We start from the raw sequence: 21013 nt of genomic DNA, 5'->3' as shown, positions 1-21013 counted from the left end.
TCCCCTTCTCCACTCTACACAGTCCTATGGAACCACAACTCTCCTCCTGGTCTCTAAAATGGGATTTGCCTTTTCTGAACATTTCCTATCAATAAAACTATTCAATGTGCAGTCTTTTAAAGTGACTGTCTTTTTTCATGTAGCATATTTTCAAGGTGCATCTATTTTGTAGTAGGCATTGGTTCTCCATTTCTTTTTATTGGTGAATATTATTCCCATTTTACGGACATACCGCATTTATTTATTCATTCATCGGTTGATAGACCTTTGGATGGTTTCACTTTGGGACTCTTGTTAATAATGCCGCTGTGAACATTTATGTCCAGTTTTTGTGTGAACACATGTTTTCATTTCGTATGGAAATACACTTATGATTGGAATTGCCGCATCACGTGGTAGCTCTGTTTAGCCTTATGAGGAACCACCATACTGTTCTCTAGAGTTGCTGCATCATTTTACATCTTTATCCAAAGTGTGCCAGCGTTGCCATTTCTATACATGCCTGTCAACACCTACCATTCCCTTTTGTTTGGATTATAGCCACCCTAGTAGGTGTGAAATGGCATCTCATTGTGGTTTTGATTTGCATTTTTCTGAAGAGGCTCTGTTCATGTGCTTATGATCCAGTTGTGTATCTTCTTTGAAGAACTGTCTATTCAAGTTTTTGTCCATTTTTAAATTGGATTTGCCTCTTACTGTTGAGTTGCAAGAGTTCTTTTTGTATCCTAGATACTGATTTTTCTTTTCCCAGATACAGGATTTTCCAGTGTTTTCTCCCATTCAAGACCTTGCCATTTCCCATTATTGATGGTGTCATTTGAAGCACAGAAGTTTTCAAGTTTAGTTAATAGATTTTTATCTTTTGGTGTCATATCTAAGAAAGAATTGTCAAATCCAGTCATGAAGATAGCACACATGTTTTCTTCTAAAGAATTTTGTAGTTATATAGCTCTTGCATTTTGAGTTAATTTTTTCATTGGTATGACGTAAAGTTTTTGTTTTATTCTTTTGTGTGTGGATATCCAGTTGTCCCAGTACCATCAGTTAAAATTAAAATATTTGCCAGTCCACTGACTGTAAATGTGAGGGTTTCTTTTTAGACCCTCACTGGTAATGCATTGATCTGTATGTCTATCCTGTGCCAGTCCTAGGTCAGATTTTATGAGAACTCTTTCCCAGTCATCCTGCATGTTACCAGCTCTTTTATGTAATGATACAAAAGCAATGTAGTGGAATGGTTTTAACTACCGCTATGCAGATTTCTGCTTCTAAAAGACTGTAGCCACCTTATGCCTTGCTGACTCCATGATGTGATGTAGGCTTACAAAGATAAAGTCCACTTCTTTTTTCCCCTCCATTCAAACATTTAGTCTCTCACCCAGTGCTTCCCACTCTCCAGTTTCCATCAAATCTTGGTCACAGGATCTGCTGCCTCCATCTACTATGTACTCCATTATGTTTAACTCATTATAATTCATAGGCTCATCCATAAATTTCCCCATCTAGGAGGAGGAGATTAACTCTTGGCTATAGCCTTCCTCTTTGGAGGTCTCGCCAATCCATCATCTTGCAATTCACAATTAAATCCTCATTTGACTTGGTTCTTGTGTACAACACTGGTGCTGATCTTGTTCTCGGCATAGATCCTGCTCTCAGAATCCACAGTTCTTTGTAGCCACCTCCTTTTACTTAAAGAGAAAGAGATGCATAGCTGTACTTTATAGCTTAATATATAATAAATGGAAGAAATATTTCATACCATCCAAAGAACAGTTTTCAAGAGTATAGCTGTTAATAACCAGATAATATTCAGAATTCCATTGTGGCACAGCATATTTAGTGTCTGGCATTGTCACTGCAGCAGCCCAGGTCACTGCTGGGTACAAGTTCAATCCAAGGCTCAGGAACTTCCACATGTCACAGATGGAGCAAAAAAAAAAAAAAAAAAAAAAATCAGGTAATATTCAAATTATCAGAGACAAATTATACATTAGTAATTTCTATTTCAAAATTTCAAAGTTTGAAATACAGATTGGGCCATATGGAGAAGCATTGTGTTACAATATAAGATGGGACAGTCTTTCCTCCCCATAGGACAAGCTTTTAGTAAAGTAAAGGGAGGACTGTATTTAACTTAAGGACTGCCAAGGGTCACCACATTTGTTTTACTACTGAGAAAATAAATTGATTCCATAGGGTCTTATTTCCTCTCTGAGGAAAGGAAAATGAAGATTGGGTGCTAGATTAATAAATACTAAAAGCTGACTAAATCTAGAAATTTCCATTAATTGAAATGAAGTAAAAAGTCTGATTTTGGTTATTAAACGGACTATTGGACTGTACCACAAATCATACGTCTCCTTGCTTACCAGGCTTCCTTATCCTCAAACTTGAGGGGAAATTTTAAGGTGGCAAACGTACCTATTTTTGAGAAATTGGAATTGAAGGGAACCCTAAAAAAACTTCCTCCTCAGTAGTTCTTAGGTGTTTCTTCTAATTTATCTGCTTCTTCTCTTCAGTGTTTTTTTGTCATTAAGAAATTAATCTTGGGAGTTCCTATCGTAGTGGTAACAAATCCGACTAAGATCCATGAGGATGTGGGTTTGATCCCTGGCTGCGCTCAGTGGGTTAAGGATCAGGTGTTGCCGTGAGCTGTGGCATAGGTCACAGATGTGGCTCGGATCCCGAGTTGCTGTGGCTGTGGTGTAGGCTGGCAGCTGTAGCTCTGATTCAACTCTTAGCTTGGGAACCTCCAAATGCCTTGGTTGTGGCCCTAAAAAGATAATTTAAAAAAAAAAGAAATTCTCTCAGCCTTTCTTAGATTCCAGTTTATAGGAGACCCGTTTCTACTGTGGTTTTGTTTCTTATTATCTCTTTTTTCATCCAATTTCTTGTTTATCTGTTTTTGCTTAACAAATTCCCCAAAGTTTAGTGGCTTAAACAATGTGTGTTGTGGTCACAGTCTATGCTTGGAAGAATGTGGCCAGGACTGCTGGCCTCTGTACCCCTCAGCTTCAGCTGGGGCAGCTCAAAGGCTGGGGCTAGAATCACTTGAACGTCTGTTCACTCACATGTCTGATTGTTGGTGTTGGCTGTTGTCTGGAACTTTAGTTGGGGCAGGCAGGTGACACACCTGCCCTGAACACCTGAGCTATCTTTGTGGCCCTGAGCTTCCTCACAACAGGGTTCTGGCTTCCGAAGTTAAGGGCCAGGCAGAAGCTGTGTTGTCTTTTCTAACCTAGCCTTGCAGTTCACACAGTATCACTTTCACCATATTCTGCTCATTAGGAACAAGTCACTTAAGGTTACCCCATGTCCTACCTCTTTTATGGGATGAATTTTTTTAAACTTATGTTTACATTGAAAAACCAGCATTGTCTACTCACTGGCCACAATTTTTTATATTCCATCCACATGAAAAATACCTTTATCCCTACCCAGTTCTCCCACAAGTCTCAATTGTTAGGTGTCAGGTGTAGGCTCAAGTCCCAGACTGTACCATCTTCATCAGGTACAGATAGGAAAGAAGTACCTGGGTGTGGTATCTAGAGTTTATCCCTTTAAGTAAAGCCCTATGTCTACTGAGACTTGTGAACTAAAGAGTCAAGTTCTCTACCTCCCACACACAACAGTCCATTCAGAAATGGAAAACGAGAGGCACTGTGGCCCATAGCAGTTTTGAAATACAGCCTGATGCCTGCTCTTTGATTAGGATTTAGTCCTAACCATGGGAGAAGTTCTCCTGTGCTCTACCCTCTGAGCTCTTTGTTCTGTCTTGTTCATAAGCAGTGGCCTGTGTTTGTCACTGAGTAGTTTTCTCAGGCAGCTTCCTCCTTGCAGAACTTCTAAGGAAAACCATTTTAAGACCTCTTCTCATTTTGTACTGTCTTAATCTCTTTTAGCCCAATTGTTGTAGCAGTGTGTTTGCTTCCACAGTTCTCTTAAAAACCTGGAGTTTCCTGTGAGTTTTATTGGGGTTTGTTCCATTGGAAAAGCTTCCCTCAGGAGAAGCTTTTAGAGATAAGCTGTTCACCTTGGGCTTCCTGCGAAGCTGTCATGGGATGATACCTTCAAAATTCTTATGCTTTAAGATCCTTAAAAGAATTAGAGGCAGACCTTAAATCTTTCCAAGGTCTTAACAAGAGTGTTTTACAGACATGGCTTCATCTTTAGACCATGTTTTCCTGGCAGTGCCCTACATGTGATGTTAGCCAGAAGCCATTTCTCTATTTTAGTGATATTAGACAGGTGGAATGTGGAGGTGCTGTAAATGGGATACAGATATTTGACCATACTGGTTTCTTTATATTTAATAATCTTTTTTATTAGCTTATCCCTCTCATCAATTTTACTTTCAGCTATCGAATAGCATGAGTCCCCTTTCCTTTGGGTTTCATGTCATCATCTTTCCTTGTCTAGAAGCTGTCACTGTCGGCCTGTTCAAAGGCCATCAGGCTTCCCTTAACAGTCTCACAAAGCCCTTGGGTTTTTATTCTTGTTCTTCTCTATAGCCACTCAGGTTCACCTACCTCCAGGTTCAAATGTATTCCCACATGTTTTAATTACTTTTTCAATGGCAATGCCACCTTTTTGGTTTTTTGTTTGTTTTGTATGTTGGTTTGTTTGCTTTTTAGGGCTGCACCTACAGCATAGGAAAGTTCCCAGGCTAGGGGTCAAATCAGAGCTGCAGCTACCCGCCTACACCACAGCCACAGCAACACAGGATCCCAGCTGCATCTGTGACCTACACCATAGCTCACAGCAATACGGGATCCCTGAACCATTAAGTGAGGCCAGGGATCAAACACACATCCTCATGGTTACTAGTCAGATTCATTTCAGCTGTGCCACAACAGGAACTCTGGCACCCCATTGTTAATACCATTATCTGTGCTGGTTATTTATTGCTAATAAATTGTAAAATAAATCACCTCAAAACCTAGCAGTTCAAAACAGCATTTACTCTGTTCACAAATCTACATTTAGGCAGGGCTCAGGGAGACAAGCTCATTTCTTCTCCACTTGAAGGCAGGGACCACAGTCATGTAAAAACTTATTCCTGCACATGCCTGGCAGTTGGAGGTGGCTTTGGGTTGGCATGGTGGCTGAGGTGGTCAGCTGGGACTCAGCCATGAACAAAGATTCCCTGTGTGTCCTGGGCTTATTCGCAACCAGGAGGCTGGTTGTAAAAGTGAGCTTCCCTCCAGAGTGAGGGTCAGATGCTGTTTACCCTTAGAAATCACATAGCAGTTCCCCCATATTCTATCCACCATACACCAGTTACAGAGGCCAGCACATGTCAAAGAAGAGTGACTTTCATGAGAGAAGTACTTGTCCAAGCATTTGTAGACATGTTTTTAAACCACCACATCCACTCACCTTGTCTTACCAAGTCATCATTGCATCAGAAGGAGAGCACCGCTTCCCAGCTCAGTGTTTCCGAAATTCCAGGGAGGTTTTGCTTTGTTTGGGTTTAGTATGTTCTCTTATTTTCTAGAAAGTAACAAAGAATGAGAAAAATTGAGGCATTGTCTGGTTCAGGAAACTGCGTGGGTCATCTCAGTAAACTTGTCCACTGGGAGATGTGATTTCTCCGTAACCCAGTGAATCATTTCTCCTTGGAATGAAATTCGAATTAGCATAAACTATTTGTAGTTCAGCAAAAGGCTTATGGCCTTAGAATGCATATTAACAAGGTTCATTAATTAAGTCTTCTTTTCAAAGTCTTATTTTGGGAGGCATTTATTAACTCAGCCCTAAAGAATTCAGTATGATATTCCTAAAACTTCTTTAAAAATCATGGAGAGTCAAGATGAGGGGGAAAGTGGAGTTCCCATCATGGCGCAGCAATTAATGAACCAACTGGCATCCATGAGGACATGGGTTTGAACCCTGGCCTTGCTCAGTGGGTTAAGGATCGGGAGTTGCCGTGAGCTATGGTGTAGGTCGCAGACCTGCCTTGGAACCCGCATTGCTGTGGCTCTGTAGTAGGCCAGTGGCTACAGCTCTGATTGGACCCCTAGCCTAGGAATCTCCATGTGCCTTGGGTGTGACCCTCAAAAGACAAAAAAAAAAAAAATGAGGGGGAAGTATTAAGAGATTTTCTCTACGAGATGACTTATAGTCATTTTATGGAGAAAAGATGTGAAATAACTGTGACAAAGTGTAAAATCAAGTGTAAATGTTGTATAAAAAAGACAATGACAGTTAATAATTTATTTTTGTGACTCTTGGTGGTTTGAACTCTTATCTTGATTTTCTGACTTATCAGAGGTTCTACATTTGGCAATACAGATATAATTTTACTGTAACTGAATTTATTTCAGAATGTGATACTGGTTTTGAATTAGGCTGTGGTGAGTCTACTTCCCTCCTTCAACTGGATCATTTTACTCTTGCAGATTGATGATCTGGCAGCACAGCTGGAATCTGCCTCTTCAGAGTGTCTATATCTGGATTCCAAAACACAAGTTCTTCAACAGAAATTACTGTCTATGAAAGGAATGCAAAGGGGATGTGAAGAACTAGAGATGCATTAAGAGAAGTTGGAACAGGAAGTAGCAAACCTAAAACACCACATAGAAATGAATAAGGTAGGATGCAGTCAAGTAGAGCCCTGTCAATGGGAGAGGGAAGAAAATGCAAGACAGGAGATAGTAGAAAAAATTAAAATTCAACTTAAATTCTTCAGGTTAATTTATGGACCTGTAATGTGCTTGAATTCACTTTACTCTGAATTACATCTTGGATGGATTCATGTTATATGTTTCATCTACTTAAAATAGTTTGTCTGATAGATTTCTGAAAGGAAGGTAGCATTTGTTTCTCCCTTAAAATATTTCAGTTTCCATCATTATTATCACTAAGTTGATCTTTTCGATTGGAATGAGAATCACACCAATTGGTATCAAACAAGACTATTAGGAGGAAAAGGAAAATACTGTGATTTTAAAATTATATCAGACTCTTGGATTACTCTTAACTTGTACGGAATTATAAATTAAATGAAGTTGTATTTCAATTTTTAAAATTTTAAATGGAAACTATGACTCTTTATCTTAGATTACATGACCAATAATATGAGGGTTGATTCAACTTTATGATTCTGATTTAATTCACTCGACACTGATGAGACGTTAAAGTTCAGCTTCCCCCCCACTCCACACACACATTTAGAGTTGCTCTTTGAATCATTGACTAAAGGGAACAAATATACTAGATTTATTCAGATTATAATTATTTTAAAAATGTATCCTTTTAATTTGCTTTAGGCACAGGCAGCATCTCAAGAAAAAATGGTCCAGTTTTGGGAGAGTAAGTATGTTTCAATGAGAAGTCAGATGGAACTCAAAATGAGAGATCTGGAATCTGAACTCTCCAAAGCAAAAAGTTTTCACTAATATTCTAATAAATCAGGATTGGAAACATATAAGTGACTCTACCTAGAAGAACAAAATTTTAGAAAGTGATTGGAAAATATAATGAACAAGTAAGTTAAAACACAGAGAATCCAAGTGTTTTTGAAGCTTTGTCATTTAGACAATGATAGTATTATAGAATTTCTTGTTTGAATTACCATAAATAATCAATAAATAATCAATGCGTTTATTTTTTGGAAGGTGACAACTTAAACCAGAAGGGCCACAATTTGGCTTTTGGTAATTTACTATCTTCATTCTGATGTTTGGTGTCATCCCTAGGGGGCGCCCTGGGGCAATTTCTGCTGTTTTAAATGTTTCTAATCTATAGAAAAGCTTGCTTGTGAAATAGGGGAAAATTAACATGGGGCGAAGGGCAGTATACTTCACATGGTGGCTAAAAGTAGTACAGTGCCCTGCCAAGGGGGGTGTGTGGAAGACAGAAAGGGCAGATCCCCCCTCCAGTACTTTGGTAAATAATGTACTGTTGCCTTTGGAATGGATTAGCAATGAGATCCTGCTGGGTAGCACTGGGAACTATGTCTGGTCACTTATGATGGAGCAGGATAATGTGAGAAAAAAGAATGTGTACATGTATGCGTAACTGGGTCACCATGCTGGACAGTAGAAAATTGACAGAAAACTGTAAACCTGCTATAATGGGGAAAAAAAATCATTATATAAAAAATAATAATGTTCTAAGCTACAGGTTTCCCACTATCCAAAAGCAGAGCATTCCTATGAAACCTGCCCTAAAGCCCAAGGGTCATAAAGCAAAGAAGCAGAACCTGAGGACATATCTTGCTAGCGGGTGCATAAAATAAATATGCATACATAAAGCACGGATGCTCCTGACACAGTTCAAACCTTGGGGGCTGGATGCTGAGATGCTGAATGTCTGGTCACTGATGATGGAGCAGGATAATGTGGGGGAGGAGCTTGGTGGGGCGACTCTCCCTGCTTGGAGTGCGTTGCCTCTGAGATGACTCTGCAAAATGCACACTGACCTCTGCTTTGGTTTTTGCCTCTTTCATAACAGCAGAAATTCTCTTCAGATTTTTTTCAGTTATCAAAAACATGCTGATGTGGGCCTTTCACAAAAGCAAAGTAACATCAAGTAGACTTTTGAAAAGTGGGGGATACGTGTAGCCGCCTCTGCAGCTGTTTCCGTTCTTCTTGATCACCAAGTGGACGCTCTCATCCTTCCCTTGAGGCTGTTGATCTGAATTATTCCTCAGGGCCACATGCTTGACTTCTCCAAGGTAATGAGTGAAAGGTGTGTACAAGGTGATAAAAGCCAACACTTGAAAAGGTCTTTGAGGGATGGTTTATTTTTTATCCCTTTATTGGTTTCCTTAAAATATGTCTAAGTGCTGGCATTCCAAAAGGCAGCAGGTGTCACCTACTAACCCCCTCCATCACTGACATCATTTCTCTCCTCTCCTGACTTTGAATTGCTCATTGAGAATCCCTTACACACGGGAGTTCTTTTGTGTCACAGCACGTTAAAGATCCTGCACTGTCACTGCAGGTCTGGCTCCGACTGTGGCGCTGGTTCCTGGCCAGGAGACTTGCATGTACCACAGGTGCAGCAAAAAAAAAATAATAATAATAATAATCTCTCAGACACACGAGTACTTCTGCTCTGAAACATTTTCAGTGTTAAAACACAGTTCAATGGGACATTCCATTTACTCTTATGGTGACAACTTAATCATGCAAATCATTTAGGAATCATTGAGGGAAAAATGAAATGCATGTAATTTGCTTTTTGCAATCTTCACAGGAATACTGAGGGGCTGGCTGAGATCTGTACCAGATTTCTGGTGGAGAAAGAGCAGGACAGATCTTTGCTCAACACTCTTACTGTCAAGGCCAGTCCTGGAGTTGCCTGATGCTGCAAATCTCCACAATCATTGTATGTTCAGGACTTCCCGTGTGGCATAATTACTGCATAATTACTCAGAACTGCTCCTACAGTTTAGTGTTCAGTAGAAATCTTACTCCCAGAGAAAACGGAGTGTTTTTTACCTCACATTCACGCCCTGCAAATACCAGCATGGGAGACTTACTTGACCAAGGTTAGTTAGATTATCCTTTCTTCCTTGGGTTTCAGATTTCTGATACATCTGGTGCTTTTAATTGGTGAAATTCTGAGTTGTTCACTTGAATTATGCACACGAGGTAAAAGCTAGAATTATTTGTGCTAATAAAGAAAGAAGACAAATTTTGTAATTTTTTAAGTCCCTGGATTTCTCATTTTTAAGAGACACCTATCATTAACTTTATTCAATAAATGTAATTAATTGACAGATTTTAAAAGTCTTGAAAAGCTGCATTTAAATTCTTGGGTTTTGTTTGTTTGTTTCTTTTGTCTTGGTTTGTTTTGGGTTTTTTTTGCTTTTTAGGGCTGCATGTGCAGCATATGGAAGTTCCCAGGCTAGAGGTCCAATCCGAACCGCGGATGTTGGCCTACACCACAGCGACAGCAATGCAGGATCTGAGCTGCATCTGTGACCTACATCACAGCTTCTAGCAATGCTAGATCCTTGACCCACTGAGGGAGGCCAGGGATTGAACCCCCATTCTCGTTCATTACCCCTGAGCCACAACAGGAACTCCTTAAATTCTATTTTAGAAACTAGATTTTATTGCCTGACAACCAAAAAATATACTCTCAGATGTCTGGCATACTTTCTAATTGATTTCAGTTTGGCCATAGTTCATAATAATCTTCAAGTTTTGCTGCACCCCAATTTTTCTACCCCTAAGAATAAGCAAATGATTGGCATCCAAACCCTTAACCACATGTGGATGTTTTTTTCTTAAAGGAAGCTAAGATAAAACCCTTTTATGGGTCAAATAAACTTGTAACACTAAAGATTTAGTTCCCATTGTGACTCAGTGGGTTAAGAACCCGACACAGTGTCCGTGAGATGCAGGTTCTATCCCTGGCCTTGCTCATTAGGTTCAGGATCAGGCATTGCCCCAAGCTGTGGGGCAGGTCACAGATGTGACCTGATCTGGTGTTGCCAATGGCTGCGGTATAGGCCTCAGCTTCAGCTCCTATTCAAGCCGTACACTGAAAACTTCCATGTGCCACTTGGTGCAGGCATAATAATAAAATAAAAGATTCATGTCTGTTTTGGGTTTTTTTTTTCTTTTTTTTTTTTTTTTTTTTTTTTGGCCTACTTGCAGCATATGAAGTTTCTGGACTGGGAATCAGATCTGAGCCACAGTTGGGACCTATGCCATAGCTCCGGCAATGTGGATCCTTTAACCTACTGTGGGGTCTGGGGATTGAACCTGTGTTCTGGTGTCACCGAGATGCCACCCTTCCCATTGCACCAAAGCAGGAACTCCATCATTTCTGTGTTTTAAAACTTTTGTCATGGGAGTTCCCATGGTGGCTCAGCAGTTAACGAACCCAACTAGTATCCATGAAGATGCAGGTTTGATCCCTGGGCTCGCTCAGTGGTTAAGGATCTGGCATTGCCATGAGCTGTGGTGCAGGCCAGCGGCTACAGCTCTGATTTGACCCTAGCCTGGGAACCTCCATATGCCACGGGTGCAGCACTAAAACAAAAAAAAACAAAAAAAAAACTTTTGTCATGTTCTTACATGAGAGTACCTCCTTAGTTGCTATTTTACTTCCAGCATTTTTATTTGTTTTTTTAAAATGTCTTACTGACCAGTTGTAGAACATTCCTAAATATGTAGTTAAGTAAAGGAAATATTTAACCTTTTTTGTTTTGTTTTGTTTTGCTTTGCTTTTTAGGGTTGCACTCATGGCAATATGGAAGTTCCCAAGCTAGGGGTTGAATCAGAGCTCCAGCTGTCAGCCTACACCACAGCTACAGCAACACCAGAACCCAGCCACGTCTGTGACCTACACCACAGCTCACAACAATGCCAGATCGTTTACCCACTGAGTAAGGCCAGGGATCAAACCGGCATCCTCATGGATCCTAGTCAGTTTCCTTAACTGCTGAGCCACAAAGGGAACTCCAGGAAATATTTAACCTTTTTAAATGAAGTTCACTTATGTCTCTATCTTGCCAAGACTTGTATGAATGGGGACTAAGGTGGCAAAGATGGGGAGACTTTAAATTGCAACTATTTGCATTGTGTTTCATTGCTACTAAAGTATCCACTTTAATCAGTGCACATGGGTTGATGGTTTGGAGGGTGTTTTCTGGAGCTTCTTGAGGCAGAGAAAAGTAGCACAGGCCCTTTTAAAATGACGTTTCAACCTGTTTTCTCACGGGCTTCATGTCATAATAAATCATAGAGGAGCAAGGCTAAGGTTTCTTAGCACTGCAGCTAAACTAGGTCTAGGTACTTCAGAGTCTTGAACCTGGACTCTAGGATCCAAAAAGAAAATGCATGTCAGGCACTTCTGTCAGTTGCTAAGCATGATGCAAACTTAAAATGTTCCTGTTAGTTGTCACCCCAAAAATCAGAACATGCATCATTTTATCAGATGACGATGAAAGAGGGTGTAAATGCAGAAGGCAAAAGCCATGCAAGAGAAAATTGCTGAGAAAAAAGTTCCTTAAATTTTTTTTGGAGGAAAGAGGTATTTATTTTTTAGTATTTCTATGTAAATTGAAAACCAGTTTGTTTTAAACACAATGGTGTCATTCCAAGATTTACATAGCTCCCTTGTGGGGTCTTGCTTTGTCAAATCATGCTGGATTTAATGAGATTTTAAAAAATATTCCGTCAAGATGCAAAGACATGTCTCCATAATCACTACAGACAGGATGCCTTAAAAGAGTTCTTATACTAGTATGGTTTACAAAATTCTTAGTCACACTTACAGAAAGAAGGTGCCTTCTAGGATGTAATTATTTCTGCTAGGCAACATGTTAACATACTGTCTAAAATGATAGAAAGGGGTGGATTTTGATCAAGGAGCTGAAAAATTAAGTAGAGCAGGACCTCATTGCTTATCCACCCAAATGCAATAGTTTGCTTCTACTAACCCCACACTCCCCATCCACCCACTCCCTCCCCTTCCCCTTGGCCACCACAAGGCTGCTCTCCATGTCCATTAGTTTGTTTCTTTTCTGTAGATAGATTCATTTCTGCCGTATATATTTGATTCCAGACGTAAGTGATAGCATACAGTATTTGTCTCTTTCTGACTTAAAAACTTTTAACATGAATGTCACGTCGCAACAGAATATTGAGTTACATTTCTTTTAAAAAAATAAGCCTGTGGTTGACATCACCAAGGCAGCGCCTTCCACTCTGAGTTTTATCTCTGATCAAAGGATCACAGCAGTTAAGCTAGTTTCTCAGAAGGCAGAGGCAGAGTTCACCTCTGTGCTTCGTATGATCCCTCATGTCCCCACTTCAATTTGTCCACATGGACTGGTGAGCAGGCATTTTATTTTTGAAAGATAAGGGTAATTCCTTAGCTTCTTCTCATTCTTTTTCATTCAGTTTTTCCCTCTGTGCTTCATTTTTCAGTTGCCTTGATCAACAAAATCTTCCTCAGTACTTTCCTCTGTAGCAAAACACATGTATTTCTGCTAACAAACTGTCAAGTGTAATTTCCTTCACACATTAACCTTTTTACAGTTGGATAATGAAGTGGTTTAAAGGGCTTGATTTTATTACATTTTCCTGGGTGCATTTACTTTTGTAACACTCAAAATAAGAATGATACTAGATTTCAACTTAAAAGCATCAATAATTACTGAAAGTATATGAACTTTGGAAGTGCGTGTGTATGTGCGTGTGTGTGGTGTGTGTGTCTTTATCAAACTGGTCTCCAAAAGGGAATGCACCGTTATTTTCCAGCCTGTGATCTCAAATACCACTTAATGGTAATACATTATGGTTGCACAAATGATCATATATTTGTATTTGTTGTTCTTTGTATTGGGATGGCTTCACTCTATTTCTCTAAAACATTTCTCTCAATTTCTCCCTGCTTTAAAATAGGGTTGGGCATTCTATGGATCCCAGAAGCTGTGGCATAGGTCTCAGCTGCGGCTCTGATTTGACCCCTAGCCCAGAAACTTCCATATGTCCCAGTTGTGGATGTGAAAAGAAAAAGAAGTATGGGTTGTTTTGAACAGTGTGCACGAATTATACAGACAGAGAAGAAGAAAACATTTGAGTGTTGTCTGCTCATTGTCCTTGGTGGAGCCTGGTGGGCTAGGTGGCAAATGACACTGCTCTTCTCCTTGGGAGGACAGAAGGTGGGAAGGAGGCAGGCAGGTGGAGACCAGCTAAGTAGCTTCCTCACTGGCACATACTGATGAATTGGAGGATGCAGTCCAGACGTGCGGCCACAGTGGGCTCCGAATATTCATCCCCAACTGGGCCCTACCCCTCGCAGGCCTAAGGGGAGGAGGCCTGTCCAAGGGGCAGGCTGCTTACTGCAGGTGTGAGACCCAAGTTCAAGGTGCTCTGGGCAGACACATCTTTTCAAAGAAGAGACTTGGAACGAAGCAAGCACTCCTTAGTTCCTTCTTCCAGATTCACCCATTCGGTAAATCTCCTCTCCTCTCTCAAGGAGGGTAGAGGGGGGGTGTGTTGTCACTTGGTAACTGTAGGCCAAGGAAATGAAGCTCACCTATAATTTCTGTCTGGATTTAAACTGCAATTGGGATTAAGCTTCTGTCTTTTGTACACAGCAGGTAATGATGAGAGAGTGGAGAGATGGATGCTAGGTGGTCAAAAGAAATCTGTTTTGTGTTCTAAATTTTGCCATATATAACTCCCAAGGGGGAGAATTCTTTTGTTGAGTCACTTTGGTAAAACAAATTTTACTTGGAGGAAATGAATATTGTTTTAAGTAAGAATCTCAGTTTCAGCCAGCTTGTTTCCATTAAAGATTTTCTCAAGTTCCCTGTCCTGTGGTTTAAAAAAAAAAAAAAGTGGGCTTTTTTAAATTGATTACATTGATTGCATATAATAGGAGTTACAGTAATAATTTATTCTTGTTCATGCCTTTAAAATGTAACTAAATTGTCAGAAAGCTACTACTGCATGTCTCGTGCCACAAACATCATTGAGCTACATGACAGTCGTACGTATTTATTTTCTCTAAATTGTAGTTTAAAATCTGTGTGTTTTTCCCTAATCTGAGGAAGTAGCTGGCATTCAACTCTAGATTGAGTAAGAGGGCCTTTGGGCTTTGTGACCCTATTCAAGCTGCAGCCTCTCTGAGCCTTCCTTACTTCTTGTCAAACTAGGGACTGAGTAAATCAATGACTTTCCTACCTTAATTTTTTTTCAAAGAAAAGAACGTTTCTTTTTCTTAAAAAAATATATATATATTTGCATGAAACTGTATTATATGAAACAGAGACAAGCATAGAGCTGCTTAGTCAGAGGAGGGAAGGAGACTCAAAGCTGAAGCTTCTCTGTCCCTTAATCCTACAGTGTCCCCAAGGGGACCTTCCTTTTCTATGGAACATAGTTGGGAAACTACAGGTCAGGAGGGACTCCTTCTAGTTAAAAATCTTTACAGTTAACAATTTACAGATAGGAAAACCATGTATCTAATTTTTTTCACTTTGTTTTTGTTAAGTGGAAACGCTTAAAGCAAACTGCAGGTGTGTTCTCTTTATTAACGTTGGACCTCAAACTACTTCCTTCATCTGAATGCCATCCTCACCTAGACATCAACATAAAGGTCTCCAAAGTACATATTTAGGAAAAGAGCTTTGGGCAGAAAAGACAGTCATCTTACACTGGTAAGTCCCCTAATTCAACTCATGTAAAAATGTGACACATTTTTGCATAGTGTTTATTCCTGGTAATATAAAATTATTTCAATAAAGGCTTCTCCTTTTATCTGTTATGATAGGTTACTTTCACAGGACCTATCTAGGAATGTTTTCACATTATTCATTTTCTTCGGCCTCTCAAAAATGCCTGTTGTTAGATAAATGTTATGGAAAACAGTCTGAAATATTGGAAAGTATTAGGCAAAAATGTGTCTTGGCACCTACACTTGACAAGGGCGTTGTCTGTCATGTTATCATTATCACCACAGTGTGAGGTTCCGTAAACTGCTTTAGACCCTATTTAGTGAGAGGGTGCCTTTTATAAGAAAAATAGTAAAAAGAACACTCTAGGTGGAGACACTTATAATATACTAGTTTGAAATGCTCCTAAACATTTCAAACTTAGATAGGTAACTATATTTTAGATGTTGCCAAGAGCTGGCCCTAATTTTCTGGAATGAAAACAAAGTTAAAGCATTATATATTGTTTTCCTTGTTTCTAATTATAAAAAGTCATGAATCAGAAAGCCAGTTTGAAAGCTGACTCTAGCTCCTATTCTTTCTTCAAGCAGATTATATTATTATTATTATTATTATTATTTGCCTACAGAAGTTTCACATGACATTGCAACAGAACCACTTTCTTCATTTATGTATTTAAGATTCTGTGTTGAAAAATTATTACCATGGAATATACCTTAAAATATTAGTTTCATAAAAGTGCACGAACGGAAAGCTCATTTCAAGGGCAGTTTTTTTAAGAATTACAAAATAATGCATTCAGTATAAAATGTGACTTGAATTGTTTAAACTTCTTTGTACCAGAAAAATCCAGTATCACCCTCTAAGATTATGTATATTCAATGGGCCAATATTTATTGTAATTTCATCAGATTAATCAAAATACCCTTACATATGTATGTTCCCTGTTAACTAAAATCAAAATAAGAAGGAATCTATTTTATTTTATTTGTGCGATTATTTTTCCATTTGAGCAATCTCCAAGTTAGGTCTAGTCTCTTAAAGTATTATTTACAGGCCATATTTCATCAGCTGTGTGTCATTTGTATGATAATGTCTCTTGTGTAACTTAACATTATAAATAATATGTGACAATTTCAGATTCACCAGGAGTTGCAAGAAAATATAAGTAGAGAACTAGCAAGAGGTATGTTGTCAAAATTTATGAATTTACACATTGACTTCTGAAATAAACTGTGAACAGTAAATGGCATCTCTTTCCATTGTTTGCATAACAGATACTACATTCAGTATTTTCTTATATCATGAAAAATGCGAAAGTGTAAACATTTCATAATGGAAAAATATACTTTTTCCTCATGTTCCATAGCTTTCCAACAAATCTCAAACAATCTGCTATTTCTTTTCCTTTGTGGCTCTGTCCCTCCTCTTGTCCGCCATCCCCATGGATCTGTCCACCTGCACACTGACACTGATCTCAGAAAACATGGTGCTCACCAACTTCTCAAGTTCCATCAGTGACTAAGGCCAATCCCAGTCCATGCAGCTGTCACTTGGTGGGTGACATTTGAACTTTCTGTCATTGACTTTGTCATTGGTTTCTCTTTTGCCCTCAGGAAAAATTCCAAATTCCTTAGCATGGAATAAAAATACCCAAGTCTGTTTGGCTCTTGAGGAAGGATTCAGCCTATCTCCCTCCTCTGCCCCTTTCCTCTGTCTGGCATCCATCAGACAGACAGCTGACAATTCCAGACAGCTCTGCCTCACCTCTGCCCTTTGTGTTTGCTTCTTCCCTCCATTTCCCAAACTTCTTCCTGTCCTTCACGCATCTATATCCATATCACCTCCACCCAAAAGCTGGCAATATTGACACCAAGCTGGATGTCCCTTCTAAGTGTACCAATCGTGTCCTCGTTTGTACCTGTCATAGGACTTATGACTCTGTATGGAAATGACCTGTTCATCTATTTTTCCAGTCGAGAGTATGCGATTCTTCAGGGTGGCCTGTGTCACCTTCCACTTGTCATTCCAGTGCTTGTCACAGCAGCTTAGCACCTGGATGTGGAGTAAATGAATGGGGAATGAGAAAACCAGAAGCTCCAGTACTCAGCCTCAAGAGCAGTTAGCTCAGCATGTAACCACGGGGACAAATGGTAAAATAGTCATTGCGTATTTTGGTTGTAGTCGAATATGGCTGTTTTTCATTCTTCTTAACACATAGAAAGGACTCCACTATACCAACTTATATTTAGTTAACTAGGAAGTATTTTAGATAAAGCCATCCTTTCTTTTTCTCTTCAGCTGCTGCTGAATTTGAATCTGGATCCTACGGAGCTTCTCCTCCAAGGTCTACCGATGATCAGCTTGTGAAAGCATCCCAAGAATATGCACAGATTCTGAAGAAAAATTATATGATCTGAAAGATAAACAGTTGTTTCCCATTAAAACAAAATGTGAAAATTTTTATGAAAGGAAAATACGTTTGTATCATCTGTGTATGATGAGAATGTATGTAGTATTTTATACCATGTTTCTCTGCATCTAACTTACTTTTAAGCAGATTTTGTGAATAAAAACCAGCACAGTTGAGTTTGACATACTCCAACTGTCATCATTTTTCTCATTTGTTTTATTCCAGGTGTAAATTATAATGCATTAACTCCCAAGAGTTTTCCATTGGAAAATGACTATTTATGAAGTTCTTCATGATCAGTTATCTTTGCACATACTGCCACAGTCAAGAGAAGTCTCCAAAGTTGAAAGTAAATACTTTTATGGTTCACCTACACTATTTTGAGACGTGGAAATATCTAGCAGTTTTATAGTTGATCCTAATTCAGATAGGTGCTGGATTTTAGTTACCCTGATTTGTGGTTAGTTTTGAGATAAGAAAAAGACAGCAGGCCGATTTCCCTCTCCATGCAGTAGTAATTGCTCATACGGTGGCTTAGACTTTATTCTACCCGAGATACTGAGAGTGATGCAACCCATTTTACCTCTAGACAAGGGAGGTTTATTTCAAGAGCAAGATTCACTAAAAGTTTAACTGCTTTTATTTTATTTTTTGTCTTTTCTAGGGGCGCACCCACAGTATATTGATGTTCCCAGGCTAGTGGTCTAATCAGAACTATAGCCACCGACCTACGCCAGAGCCACAGCAATGTCAGAGCCGAGCTGCATCTGCAACCTACACCACAGCTCATGGCAACACCAGATCCTTAACCCACTGAGCAAGGCCAGGGATCGAACCCACAATCTCATAGTTCCTGGTCGGATTCGTTAACCAATGAGCCACAACGGGAACTAATTTAACTGCTTTTAAAGTGTAACTCCCAGGCAAAGGAAGAGGGAGTGAGCCGAGGACTCCCAGGGAGAAGGGCAGCAGTTGTGACATTCCTGTAGTAGAGAAGCCAAAGGTCACTGTCCAGTAATGGGGTAGAGAGTTTTGAGTATACCATGCCCCTCTTTCTGTAGAATCAACTTTCAGACAAGGATTACATAACTGTACAGGAGCAACTTCTGGAGAAAGTAATAGCTCTCAATTACTCAGCTGAGGTTAAATTTAAAATCATGCCTAACTTGGATATGGGATTAAGATGGCAGAATAGAAGGACTGGAGCTCAACTTCTCTCCTATAAACAACAAAATTCACAACTAAAGACTGAGAATTCTTCACCCAAATGGACCGGAAACCTTAAAAAAGATATCCTACTCCAGAAGAAAAAGAGGAGGACACATCAAGAGGTAGGAGGGGCGATTTCACAATACAAACAACCCCATACCTCCTGGGTGGGAAGGCCCACAAACTGGAAACTAACTGGTTCACAAAGACTCACCTATAGGAGTGAGAGTTCTGAGCCCCCCACATCAAACTCTCACATGTGGGGATCTGGCACTGGGAGAAAGAGCCCCCAGAGCATCTGGCATTGAAGGCCAGTGTGGCTTGTGCACAGGAGCTCCACAGGACTAGGGGAAACAGAGACCCCATTCTTAAAAGGCGCACACAGACTTTCACATGCACTGGGTCCCAGGGCAAAGCAAAGTCTCCATAGGAATCTGGGTCAAACCTGAGTGCAGTTCTTGGAGGACATCCTGGGAAAATAGGGGTGAATGTGGCTTGTTGTCAGGGAAGGACATTGAAGGCAAAGCTCTCGGGAGTATTCAGCAGAAGGTCTTGCTCTGGAGGTGGCCATTTTGGGAAAATCTGGCTGCACCCATCAGTCAGCCTGAGAAGCCCCAGGGCAAACAACAATCCAGGTGGGATCACAGCCCTGCCCCTCAGTAAACAGGCTACCTAAATACCCCTCAGGCACACAGCTGCCTCTAATCCCATCCAGAGACTAAGCCCCACCCACCAGAGGGATTAGAATCAGCTCTACCTACCAGTGGGCAGGCATCAGCCCCTCCCATCAGGAAGCCTACAGCAAGCCCCCATACCGACTTCAGCCACAGGAGGGCAGATACCAGAAGGAAGAGAGGCTACAATTCTATTATCTGTAAAAAGATCAGCACACCAAAAACCTATAAAAATGAAAAGACAGAGAACTATAACTCAGATGAGGGAGAAAGGAAAACCCCAGAAAATCAGCTAAGTGATGAGATTCTCAGCCTCCAGGAAAAAGAATTTAGACTGTTGATGCTGAAGATGATGCAAGACATTGAAAATAAACTGGAGGCAAAGATGGATAACTTACAGGAAACACTGACCAAAGAGATACAATATATAAAACTTAAGAAGAGATGCAAAATACAATAATTGAAATAAAAAATTCACTAGAAGCAGCTAACAGCAGAATACAGGAGGCAGAAGAACGAATAAGCAGAGTGGAGGACAGATAAGTGCAGAACAGAAAAGAGAAAAAAGATTGAAAACAAATGAAGAGAGTCTCAGAGAACTCTGGGACAACGTTAAACACACCAACATCCATGTTATAGGGGTGCCAGGAGGAGAAGAAAGAGAGAAGGGGACAGAAAAAATATTCCAAGAGATAATAAGCCAAAAACTTCCCTAACATGGGAAAGGAATCACTCACTCAAATCCAGGAAGCAAAACGAGTACCATATAAAATAAACCCAAGGAGGAATACACCGAGACACATACTAATCAAACTGACCAAAATTAAAGACAAAGAGAAAATCTTGAAAGCAGCTAGGGAAAAGAAACAAATAACATACAAGGGAACCCCAATAAGGTTATCAGCAGATTTTTCAGCAGAAACTCTGCAGGCCAGAAGGGAGTGGCGTGATATACTTAATATGATGAAAGGAAAAAACGTCCAACCAAGATTACTCTACCCAGCAAGGCTCTCATTCAGATTTGAAGGCGAAACCAAAAGCTTCACAGATAAGCAAAAGCTGAGAGAATTCAGCAACCAGGCTTACAACAAATACTAAAGGCTAAACCAGCCTTACAACAAACACTAAAGGCTAAACCAGCCTTACAACAAACACTAAAGGCTAAACCAGCCTTACAACAAATACTAAAGGAACTTCTCTAGGCAGAAAAGAACAAGAGAAGAAGGAAAGAAAAAAGAGCAACAAAAACACATCCAAAGCAATTAATAAAATGGCAATAAGAACATACACATCAATAATGACCTTAAATGTTAATGGACTAAACACACCAACCAAAAGACATAGACTGGCTGAATGGATACAAAAACAAAACCCATATATATGCTGTCTTCAAGAGACCCACTTCACTTCTAGGGACACATACGAATTGAAAGTGAGAGGATGGAAGAAAATATTTCATGCAAACAGGGATCAAAAGAAAGCTGGAGTGGCCATACTCATATCAGACAAAATAGACTTTAAAATGAATATTTTAAGGGACAAAGAACGACACTACATAATGATCAA

At 39.8% G+C, this 21013-nt stretch overlaps 1 pseudogene; it reads left to right on the top strand.

Annotated features, from left to right (window-relative positions):
• LOC100736711 (ankyrin repeat domain-containing protein 26-like) overlaps window positions 1-17723 on the top strand; it is a 30957-nt pseudogene extending 13234 nt beyond the window's left edge.
• Window positions 17724-21013: the final 3290 nt, after the last annotated feature.

The sequence above is a fragment of the Sus scrofa genome, chromosome 7 (genome assembly GCF_054392235.1).
Source record: "Sus scrofa isolate SSC_HxYL_T2T_F1_AM1 chromosome 7, Sscrofa_HxYL_maternal_Yorkshire_Landrace_v2.0, whole genome shotgun sequence".
Lineage (NCBI taxonomy): Eukaryota > Metazoa > Chordata > Mammalia > Artiodactyla > Suidae > Sus > Sus scrofa.
Note: the sequence above shows the minus strand (reverse complement) of the source record. Positions and strands in the feature narration are given on the sequence as shown.